Genomic DNA, 12,776 nt, shown 5'->3' on the forward strand with positions numbered 1-12,776 from the left:
GTAGAATTAAATCAATATACATAGCTTCCTAGTTACAAGTCACTTGATATGTACGAACAGAAAGTTGCTACTAAATTACACATACAGTGAACCCAGCCTAAATCGGAACCCATTTGGTCAAGACAAGTGTTTTGTTTAACGAGGTACTTGATATAAAAGGGTGTGAAAGAGTGTCTGGTTTAGATAAGTGTTTGATTTATTCATGGATCAGTTAAGACAGGTTCCACTGTAATGTTACAGCAATCATTGAATTAAACGATTTGCACCGAGCTTTCAGCATTATCTTTCATTCACATACAATGAAATTGAAATGTAAATGTAAAGTTAATTCAAATGTCATCCACGTAAGCATCATAAAAATTGAAGTGGTTCATGATCAAGTTATAATAGTTTAAAACACTACGAAAAGGAAAGTTGAAAATAATCAATCTCTCGCACAGAGGGGTATACTCGCTACTTCAAAGCTTCTGCACCTCTACCATACTCTACACTAAATCCAACCACTTTTTTCAAATGAGTTCATGTACGTACAGTACAACGGGAGCAACTTCACGGATTTGTAATGGGCAGTGTTCACGCTTAAAGATTGTGGACATTTTTACATCCTGTTTAGCAGAGCCTTAATAATTAAATACGCTAGAGGTATTATTCACAGAAAATCAGGAAGCGGATGTAGTCTGCAAGGGAGATAAGAAAAATATACCACTTTCCGTGTTAACAGTACAACTTGACTACTTACACATTTTTTTTGGAGAAATTGTTGTCTTTACGAGTAAAAGCGCCTATAAATTGACCTCCTGCTTATGCTCATGTGCACACTACGGTGGTATGAATGGATAAAGAAACAGACATAATTATGCTCAAGATTCCATTATACCATGTAAAGCGCATTGTTACACTGTTTCACTCTTATAGCGTCAATGGTATGAGAAATAGAAAAATAAGCGTAAAAATAATAAAAGCGAAATACACACAATTTTGTCTGAAAAAATATCACGGAACCCAGTTTGATCATTTCTTGTCTCTTTTAGTTATTTTATTTTTTCAACAGAACTCCTTTTTTCTTCTTTTCTGTATTATAATACATGATTCGTAGTATATTATATATAATTATTATTAGTATTCCTGTGTGACCATGTGTAGACCAAAGGCATCAATACATGATTCTTAGTATATTATCATACCCGTAGCCAGGGGGGTTCGCGGGGTTCGGACCAACCCCCCCCCCCCCCGCCCTTGAAAACCAATAAGCACTATTAAACTCGCAATTCAGTCAAGATTTTAATTGAGTTGATCCATAAGTGTTTGAACTGTTACTAACTGTCCACGTTTTTATTGGAGTTCGTGTCAAATGGTATGTTAAACAAACTCGGTCATGTCGGTAAGAAGATTTAGTAATGCCGATTATTCTCGGTGCGGATTTCGTCCGACATTGATTTTCTTTTATAAATCACATTACGATTTCCGGTAGATTGCCTAAGGGCAAAACCTTATTTTGGGAAAACATTTCATTCATCTATTTTAAGAACGTATTTCTAAAATCTTCCTTACATTAAATCATAAAGTTGTGAAGGGAATACTGTCATACCTAAGTTCCTATCACCTCTGTTGCAAGTTCAGCGGAGGAGTTTCAATAGGGTATGCAAGTCTCGTCATGTGACCCCGTGATTTCACGAAATTGGGTCCTAGTCTATCATTTAAAAGCATGGAAACTTGTCATTTAGAGAATTTTGAGTTCAGTGTTGAGGGTAAAACATCTTTTTGTGTAAAAAAATACCGATAAAAAATAACAGATATATATTTCTACATGATAAAGGTATTAAGAAAAAACAAAATATAGATTTTGCATTTTTATACAGCTTTTCGAGTACCCGGAAGTAAACAATAAAATGCAGATCGGTCTTGGGTTTTCAATACGTTCTACGTTGTAAATTCCGGTAAAGAAAATGAAAATAGAACGAGACTTACAAACCCTATTACAAATGCAAAAAATATAAGACATTCAATAAGATTTGACACCCCAAATTAATGCATATTGTTAAACATACCAAGACCTTTATTCTACCATTACTTAAGATATGCTGTAATAAGCAGCTGCTAGTCTACTCCTTCTTCATAGCAACATATAAATAGCATTGGCCCATGTTTATCACAATCCATCATTGTTTGGGGACAAATTGTCTCATTGGGAAAAAATTAAGCCATATTTTTTATCAATATTGATCGAAGATCAGAATTGATATAGTAGTCGCCAGAGCCTTTATATATATAAAGCCTGATAGCATTTGCAATTATCTTACACTAGCGCAGTTAAAAAGTCCCATTGGCAAACCCCATTTAGGTTCAATGCAGATAGTTAGGTCCATTTTATCGGTATTTCTAACATATCAAATACAATTCTACGTTATTTACGCCAATAAACAAACCAAATAAACAATTTTTACTGTGAACTTAATATGCTGTTTAACGATCCAATTAAAAATAGATGACCTCTAACCTCTTATCGGTACCTGTTTATTTCTAAGCAACCAGTCTTTCACTGTTAATATATTCAAGGTGTCTTTTTATGTAGACGCATAATAAACTCTATCTGGAAATGAAAACCCTGTGAGGCTGTAAATATTCATTAACCATAGAAATGAAATAAAAAGAGATATGCCGAAGTTTCATCAGATATTTCATGCAGGTCCTAGCGGATCCAAATATTTACGAAAAGGGGGAAAGTAGAGAAAGTGGTTCCATGCTATCATTTGCCACTCATTTTTGAGCCAATTGTTGTACAAAAGGGTAGCATAAATCCCGAAACCATCCCGACGTATCACTCACCGTATCTTCTATTTTTATAATGATTACTGCCACGTGATATCAGAAGCCCGGAGATGACAATTAAAAAATGAAACATTGCTTAGTTGATAGCACAGGAATTTTGATAATGCATTTCTCGGGATGGTGTCGGTCTGTTGTCTAGTGATATTGCTTTTTGTAATAATCATTCTATTGGGCTTTTTCGTCATGTGTGAAGATAATAGAGGTGCAGGTGATCCAGGGCATTAAAAGTGCATAGCTAGTATCTGCACCAGACATAGTTATTGAAAGTATATTCTAAGACTACGTTTTGGTACGTGTGTCCCGGACTAGACGCCTAAGACACTAAGCACTTTAAATGACACATAGGTGTCTATGCGGTAACTTGTTGCACCTGAGCTATAAAGCTTCTCAGCTGAGGAATGTAGCTTGTTGACAGGGGCGTGTATCCAAGGAGATTAGTTATTTCAATGATTGTGGCGGCTTAAAGTTTGAATAATTTGTCAGACAGTTTGGACCTGGAGGTCGATAAATTGAATTTTGTTTTGAAAATTTAGAAACTGGGAAAAGCGAAAACAGTAGTTTCTTGTTCAATTACCCAGTATGTCGGAGAGTGTTATGTTCATTCATTTAAGTGTTCCATGTGAACCGACATCAAACCTGAATATTACGCAAACTGGCGCACTGCCACGATGCATCATAGATTTGGTGTGTGGTTTTGGTAATGACCTTCGTAATCTGAATGGCGAATTTAAGAATTGATCAAAGAGTTCTATATTAACCATTTACAACAATAAACTTATGTTTAGATTCATTTGAATTCGGTCCGTATTTCCTGTCATCACGCCCAATTTTTGCAATTTGACTGTTATTTGCGGCGTAAACATTCAAACGAATGATATAAATTGATTCAGTACATGAGTACTTTGATTTCAAATTGGGAACTACCTCCAGGGGAAAAGCCTTATTCGATAGTAATTTAAGGCAAACAATACCACTAAGTCCAGTGTAGAATTATTATAATATGTATTTTAAAGGTTCTTTAAAACTTGTAATAAAAAATAAAGTTAAATATGTAAGCTATGAAGTACATAGCATACTGAAACACACAAGCATTACATGATACATTTGAAGGTACATATGTCAGTGATTAGTTTTATTTTTTCATAGCTTTCATTAGTATTACTCTCATTTGTCTGTATATGTTAAAAAGGGGGGGTAACTATGTAACTTTTGCACTAAACAAGTATATTAGGAGTCATTATAGAATACTGTTTAAACTTTAAAATGAAAATTGACCATTTTCAATGATAATGGGAAATTATTTTTATAGCTCAATGTTCCCAAACCCTATTTGTTGTATAGATTGCTTATATTTTTAAACAGTAAAATTTTAGTTTAACATGATTATGAATTGTAATAGTTGAGGTTCACTTTTAAGCTTGTAAAAAAGCAAGTGTATGGAGTTTTAACCCCTCACGCCTTAAAGTATTGAACTAAAATGAGTTAAACTCTCCTCATCAGATTTTTAAATCATATTAGTTTATGGTGAATAGAAAATTCTCTAACACATTTTATACACATTACGGGAAATCTCAAGTAATCCCTAATTCATAAGCTTAGAAGATAGTGTTGGAATCAAATATACTGTATTTACTCATTTGCATTACATTTTGAATAATATATAATGTTACAAAAATGTATATTGTTGTATTATTGTTTTTTTAATCCATGTTTAATAGTTTATCATTAATGACTTACATATTTGAAAATTTTGACTTTTTTGCTATGTTGATTTGCTTAAAACTTTGAAGTAAAAATATACAGATGTAAAGGAAATAGAAAATTATGTCCATCTTTAAAAAATTGTTTAAAAAACAGGACTTTCTCAAATACAAAAACAGTGCGAGGAAATGGCTAGATTGCAGAATATTGCACCAAATACCCCAGAGCTTCAGGGGGCTTTCAACGGCCCCCAGACCCTCGGCCGTGAAGGTCGTGCCGTGCCCCGATTCAACATAACCCCTCCTTGCACATTTCTGGCTACGGGCATGATTATAATATATAATTATTATTAGCATTCTTAGTATATTATATATACAATATAGGTACATTGTCGAAAATTATTGAAGATATGTAATGAGGCGACGGAACGGGTAGGAAATGCGAGGCTCCGCCGAGCTATTTCCCCCGTTCCAAGCCGAATACACATATCTTCAATAATTTTCGACAATGTACCTATATTGTTTTTATCCTGTTATATTAATAGTTTTGTGCGTGAGTACATTTTTAAAATAAAATTTTAAAATGCATATCCCCTGAGGAGCCCCGATCGTTAAACCCGAAGCGAAGAAGAAAAAAATTAATACGCATGACGCATGACTCAGTAAACATTGAAATTCAATCCGCACCATATAATCCGTCAACGTTATTTGAAGGAAATAAGCAATGTATCAAAATTCCAAGAGACAAATAAGTAAAATGAACAATAAATACAAATATTTTGAATGTTGTAAAGTCAATTTTAAGAACATTAAAGTTTTGATTTCGCGAGGAAGGTGGAAGCTGACTTGTTCCTGTTTGGTATATGGCAGTAGAGTTCAGGGGTGAAATTTGTGCACTAGTTTCTTTGGGATTTGAAATATTTGTTTGAGATTTTTGAAGAAGAGGAGGCAGTTGTATGGGCAGATCTATAATGTAGTGTTCCTCTGATTCATTATCTTGGGGTTTAGGCAAAAATAAATCCAAGACCATAACAGTTTCCTGGTCATTTGTCTCTTCAAGAGTTTTATCATATTGTATTGCTTCAATTTCTTTAAGTGGGCACCAGTTTATGTTAAATTGTGACGGACACTCTGGCTCCGAGTCCGACATGACTGAAATGACAGGGGAAGTCGTCTGCAAACTGATAATGAATCAAATCTGAACGAGATTTGGGATTTGCCATATATATTACGGTGAAAAAAAAATACAAACAAAATCATTATTTGGTTTACATAAAATCTTTTATTTCATTCAGGTGAAAACGAAACAAAACAGCAAAAAAAAAGATTAACCGGATACGCAATCGCAATTTGTTTATATCGTATCTATGGTGGCGACCATGATTAATTTACGCATACCAGAAAAAAGTAGTTCCGCCGATCACGTGAGTGGGAGGAGCCAGAAAGTCGATAACCTGATACAGCAAAAAAAAAATAACCGTTTACCTTTTTTCGTTTAACAAATAACCTCTTTGCAGGATAAATATATTATTACTGTTTCTGTGCAGATGATTTATGCAAAAGCTTTTAAGCTTACGGAGTGATCCGTATTCAATCATTAGCAGTTGAAGGCCTGAGGAGGTGAAAGATGTGGGGCATTAAGCTATGAATATTGCCTGAAAATATAAACTTTTGTGTATAATAACATAAAATTTGTTCCTAGCGTAGTAAAATATATGGATATAAGGAAAAATATAATTTGTGACTTTTAGTTCGTTGTAATGACATCATAATGGTGTCATAACTTTATGTCATTCAACAAAAACTGCCGAGGAGTGTAAATTTTCTTGATTTTTTCAGACATATTTACATCCAAGAAACAACTTTATATTTTCACATATGATAAACTATGTAACAATGAATGTATTCACTAAATATGCAGAAGGTGTTTCTTGGGTGTGGACACCATTTCCTTGCCAAAAATATGACCAGAATATCAACAAAGAGTACAAAATTTGACAGAATACTTGAATATTGATAAACTTCAAGCAATTTATTTGTCTTTTTGATGCAAGAATTAACAGAAGTCTTTATGTTATCTCATTTGTGGTGGATTCAGGTCTCCAGATTCACAATTAAATTATTCAACACTTCATGATTGATTTTCAGTTAAATTTTAGGCTAATAAGACCTTTAATCGACCATTCTCCTTTGTCTTTCATGTTCTTTGATTTTAGATCATCATCCTTACTGTTTGAACTTCTTGAGACAACAGATGGTGTAAACATGCTATACATGACATTACAAAGTACTATTGTTTGAACAGAGTTATCTATCTTAGTCCCGTTTAAATTTGCGCATTTATATGTATATTAGATGCAACTTGCATCGTTTCTTTTTCAAATAATTCAATGGGTAATTTGACCATTTCATTTGCAAAGATGATGTCATTTATTAATTTCTGTAAAAATCAAGAAACAAGGAAAGGCATTGGAAAAAATCCAGGCGGTCTATGATAATTTTCGTTGTCAATTAGTTTATGAACCATAATTGCCTAAAGGAAATATAACAATATTATACCTGCATTTGACTGAAAAAGAAACGTTCTTTGATTTATATAAAAAAAAAACTTAATATAGGTTTGTGTTAAAAAAAGAATCGAGATTTCATGCAAAAAAATATTTCCCAAATTATAGGGGGTGGCTATGACGAGCCCGACCCTTATGGATCAGCACCTGATTGTTAATGGGCGAAATTCAAGAAAAGAAGATAAGTAGAACGATCGAATTATATGGGAGGAATTTCAGAAATAATGAAATCTGTCTTAACCGCAAACACGAAATTATCCGAAAATCTGTCTATACCATATGAAGTCCCATATATCATTTTGAATGATTTTCGCACCTTCGTAAACCGAACAACTACCTAAACCAAACCACTTTAGAGTCCAGAAGGGGTCAAGTTTAGATCGGTTTCTCTGTTTAATACGTAACGGTACTGAAGCTAAGATTGGTGATAGCTAAAGAATATGGGTTATAAGACTAAGCATAAAGATGGGTCATAATGTGTTATAAAAATGCTCCGGTATCTTTTAAGTGACTCTAGTAATGTTATGAAATAAATATATAATAACGCGAAAAATATTGTTTTCTTATTCTACGAAAATGAGCTGAATAGGGTTTCGTGTAAAGTGGTTTTGTTTTAAATGTTAAAAAGTTTTAATTGCTGTCAATAAATATCTTCTAAATGCAGCGTAATTTCCTACATTATTGTTCGGTTTAAAATCAAGTACATGTATGTCGACTCTACGTCAAACCACTAACCATAAAACCTGTCTAAACTGAACCCATTTTGAACTGTATAATCTGTCTGGTTCAGTCAGGTGTACGGTTTACCCAGATTCAAAATACATTTAAAATTGATATGAAGAGATTAAAAAAAAATAAAATGTCTGGTTTAGACAGGTTCTTGTTTAAGTCACTGACAGGATCGGTATAGACAGGTTTCACTGTAAAAATGTAGAAAACTAACAACTAAACAAAAATGGCAAATGTATTTGAGCTGCAGTGTCCGGATACAATGATCATAATAGTTTAATGAAATCACTATACGAGCCAACTATTTCTTAAAAACTTTTCAGTTAGTCAAAGTGTCAAACTTCTTCTCTCCCATCGCCTTTATCAATCGTTCATCTATTATAAGAGGGGGCTAAAGGCATGTCATGTGTCAACAGACCCGACCTTTTATTCTATTCAGAAAGTCTATCTATCTGGAAAGCGACCGCAGCGATATTGTCAATGTTTACAGCAAAGAGTCATGCTGGTATGTTGTCGAGAGCCATTCGGTACCTGTTTCTGCAAATTTCAGGTAGTGTAGAAAGATTAAAAAACACCCTTAAATACTTCTATCACTTGTTGAACGTTTTGTGATATACTGAAGTCTGTACGACTGTTCATATATCGTAGGATTGCATTCCAGTTAGTGGTATTTGTTCATACATTGTGCATTTTTTGTTTTTGTGTAGAAAACTTACTTCTTGTTTTTGTAGTATTTTTTCGACCACCGAAGATATCTGAATTACCACACATATTTACTTTATGTATCCCAACCGGAAGTTCGACATCGGACAATGCCAATACGAACCATAACACTTCCAAGCTTAAACTCATTGTCGGATCCAGAGGATACCGATGGTTATATAAACCCTTTTTTTAAAATTTAGTCACTCAACTCAAGTAAAATCAACAAATAATAGCCTGGAACCTTCCCCAATTTGCCTGGAAAACTGAGTATCACCTTTTTTTTTTATAAATTTCTGAATTCGCTCCCTGAAACTGCCTGTTATTGTTTACAAGGACCCGGGTATAACTAATTTACTTTCTTTTTTTTTTTGGTGGGAGAGTGGGGGTATTCTGTACGTATATGTACAAGAAACAAACTGTTATAACTACATGTACCAACTCATCACCCTCGGAACCCTTGTTAAGTTTCGATATTCGTGCAAATTTGATTTGAATTTTGCCAGATTCTTAGACGAAATTGAGGAGTGTAGCAAATTAGTTCTGGAATGTGATCCTTATAATGACCACACGAGAGACATATTGTTATTTCTAACCCTTGTTGACATTTTATACAAATATGGGAGTTTCAATGGTGTCGGCTTGCAGATTTATCAAAATTACTGTCAAGTGAAGTGATTAGTTGTTTCTGTTGACATATGTAAGATGCGTGCATTAAATGATCTTTAATACACGGTTATGCATGTAGGTTTTTATTTAAGGTTTCATATAATATAAGCTTTATATGGAGTCACATTCTGAGACGTTGTATATTATCTCAGAATGTGACGACTCTATTCTCTACACTGCTCCATCGGATCAAATTGATACAAGGAAGATAACATAAACTTAAAGAAGGGTCTGAAAAATTCCCAACGATGTTAGAACTGTCAAATTTGCGATGCAAATTTTTGGTCGTTCCCTCCGCGGGACTCGAACTCGTACCGCTGTGACATCTACGGCAACACTGCCTGCACTAAATCCAGCGCCCTAGACCTACGAGGAGGAATGACCCGGCCAGCGAAAGCCATATTTTTTATATAGCCTAGCTGGCCGATGGAGCAGTGTAGCGAATAGACTCGTTACATTCTGAGACGTTGTATAATATTGATTTGTTGTGACATGCATCATTAATTTGATCCTCTATCCTACATGATAACACCTAGATGGACTGTCCCGTACTACCATACATCGTGTACTAAGTTACAGCCCTAGATTAATCCTACGAGGAGGAATGACCCGGCCAGCGAAAGCTATATTTTTTATATAGCCAGCTGGCCGAGTGGTCTAGGGCGCTGGATTTAGTGCAGGCGGTGTTGCCATAGATGTCACAGCGGTACGAGTTCGAGTCCCGCGGAGGGAACGACCAAAAATTTGCATCGCAAATTTGACAGTTCTAACATCGTTGGCAATTTTTCAGACCCTTCTATATATATATATAAAACGAGCAAAGGTGCATACGTGTATGTCAAAGAGAAAACAATTACTCCGGGATGAAAATGCCAGCCCAAGGCCACCCATTTGTCTTAAATACACGACGAGGAAACTCTCATAGCACAGGGTAGTCTGCGAAGGCCCCCCTCCAAAAAAAACATCTTTATACACAGGTACACAGGTACAGCTAAAGAGTTGCCCCTATATGCTGAAGTAACATAAGAATAAACTAAAGGTGAAAACGAAACAAGACATACGTTACAATGCATATGGTCAATAAAACTAGATAATGAAAATATGAAAACATGTAGATTCAAAATTTTGCCACCAGACCATAAAGATACAAACATCGCTTCAGGATGTAATATTGATACAAATGTTATAATTAAATTGTGATTATTATCAAGACTTAAGGCATATCTTATACATAATAAAGATATCATGATTCATCGACCGTGTAAGACAACAACATCGTGAGGAATACCATTTTGATTTCTGTTTTTCTGTTACTCTTCATTCTTCATAATGAAACGAAAGATGTCACATGTCGGTGAATGGGTAAACAAGTGCACGTGGCATAAGCCTCTTTTTGTAACTCTTTATTTGATCACTCGCAACTTTTCGGCCAATCTCGGGATCGTTGATTCCGAGTATTGCCGGGATTGGCCGAGGATGTACCGATTGATAACTTGTAGGCAAATATGCCCCAATGAATGGATTGATTTCAAATTTTAGTCTATGGCTTCATATTGTAGGTGTGGCATACACACACTGTACGCGATGTTGGATGATGTCCAAAATTACAGATGAGATCAGAACTGTCAGAAGAGTCGACTCTAGGACAGTTCTTAAGATGTTATAGAACAGTTCTAGAGCCAGCTCTTCTGACAGTTCTACTAGCAGATCCGGATCTACGAGAACAGTTCTACTAGCAGATCCGGATCTACGAGAACAGTTCTACTAGCAGATCCGGATCTACGAGAACAGTTCTAGTAGTAGAGTCGGCTCTAGTAGAACTGTCAGAAGTGCTGGCTTAAGAACTGTCCGCGAAATGTTCTAAATCTGTCTTAGAACTATTCTTCTGGCAGATCTAGAACAGTTTTGTGAGGGGTTAGAACTTATCTCATCTGTAACTTCCTGTACGAGTGTGGTATTCCTAGTACGACAAAGAATGTGACAAGAAACAACACACACATAAAATATATAATTAAGGTATATTATGCCTTATAATATCTGCTTTATTTATTTTCCTATATATGCATGTACATGATATAGAGGTCACCGAACCTGATTGTTCGAAAGAAAGATTGCAAGAAGTCATAAATAAAGGGCTCTAAATCGGATATTGAATGAAGAGGGGTTCAGGCTATTGAAATTAACAAGTTTTTTTTCTTCTAGTTTACGTTATGACAGAGTTTGCAGAAAGTAGGCGAACTTTTTGTACCGTGCTAGACTTCTTACAATTAGGTTTCTCGAACAGGGTTATGTTGCTACAAGATTGAAAGTTTTATTGTCGTCATTATGAAGTCGTAGATTGTTTTGGTGTATTCATCTGCACCATGAGAACCGATTTTTTTCACCATGTCAAAGATTCCTTTCCTCTTTCCTCTATCCCGGGCGTGACATTTTATGAGCAATTCGGCAGGTGTTTCTAGAAAACTAGAGGACGCTTTTTCCCTACCGATGCACCTGGTTTATGCTCCTAGATTTTAGTGGAGTCATTTATTTTGGTCTTCTTTGTATGTGCTATGTTGTTTATTTCATGTTCTTTGTTGTGTGTGTCTGTAAGATATCAAAAACATGTCATATACTTCAGATATCAGATACATGTAAAATATATCACATATTAAAAACTTGTGAAATATCTTAAATATCAAATGCATGTAAAACATCTTAGAAAACAATTACATGTTACATATCTTAAAGTTCAAATACATGTAAAATATATCAGATATCAAATACATGTAAAACATCTTAGATATCAAATACATGTAAAATATGTCAGATAACTATTACATGTAAAATATCTTAGAAAACCAAATACATGTAAAATATATCAGTTACATGTATCAAAGACATGTAAAATATATCAGATATCAAATACATCAAAAATATCTAAGATTTCAAACACATTTAAAATATGTCAGATAACAATTACAAGTAAAGTATATTATATATCAAGTATATGTAAAATATCTTCAGATATCAAATACATGTAAAATATCTTTAGATATCAAATACATGTAAAATATCTTTAGATATCAAATTCATGTACGATACATGTATCAACAAGCTGAATTACATGTACACCCTATGGCACAACAGATTGAGCCGGATTTGCGATGTGCTTGCTAGTTTGTCACCAAACACAACCAATCGTCACTAACTTTTATACTTAGTACATGCCGGTTGCTGGCCAGAAAAGTTGTTTACTATACCAATATTGACTCTGCCGGGAGTCGATCCCAGTTTCCCCCTCAATCGTACTGTGGTCAATATATATCATTTTTATCAAATCGACGAAAAATGATTCCAGAAAACAGAGTAAAAATCAACAACAAAAAACAGTTATTGTAAACAACCATTTAATCTAAAGTAGGACTCTTCCGGGGATACGAAAAACTTTCCATATGAAAAGAATTATGAAAAAGGGAAGATTAAAATGGCGAATCTGAAAGAATTATTCACTTTTTAAGAAAGTTTTATGGATACTTCTGAACAAACAACTATGATGTTGAAACGCATTGTCTACATTTATTTCTTCGATCTAACTAAA

Source organism: Perna viridis, chromosome 2 (assembly GCF_037379345.1).
Source record: "Perna viridis isolate PV_CMFRI_1.1 ecotype Kerala chromosome 2, ASM3737934v1, whole genome shotgun sequence".
NCBI classification, from domain to species: domain Eukaryota; kingdom Metazoa; phylum Mollusca; class Bivalvia; order Mytilida; family Mytilidae; genus Perna; species Perna viridis.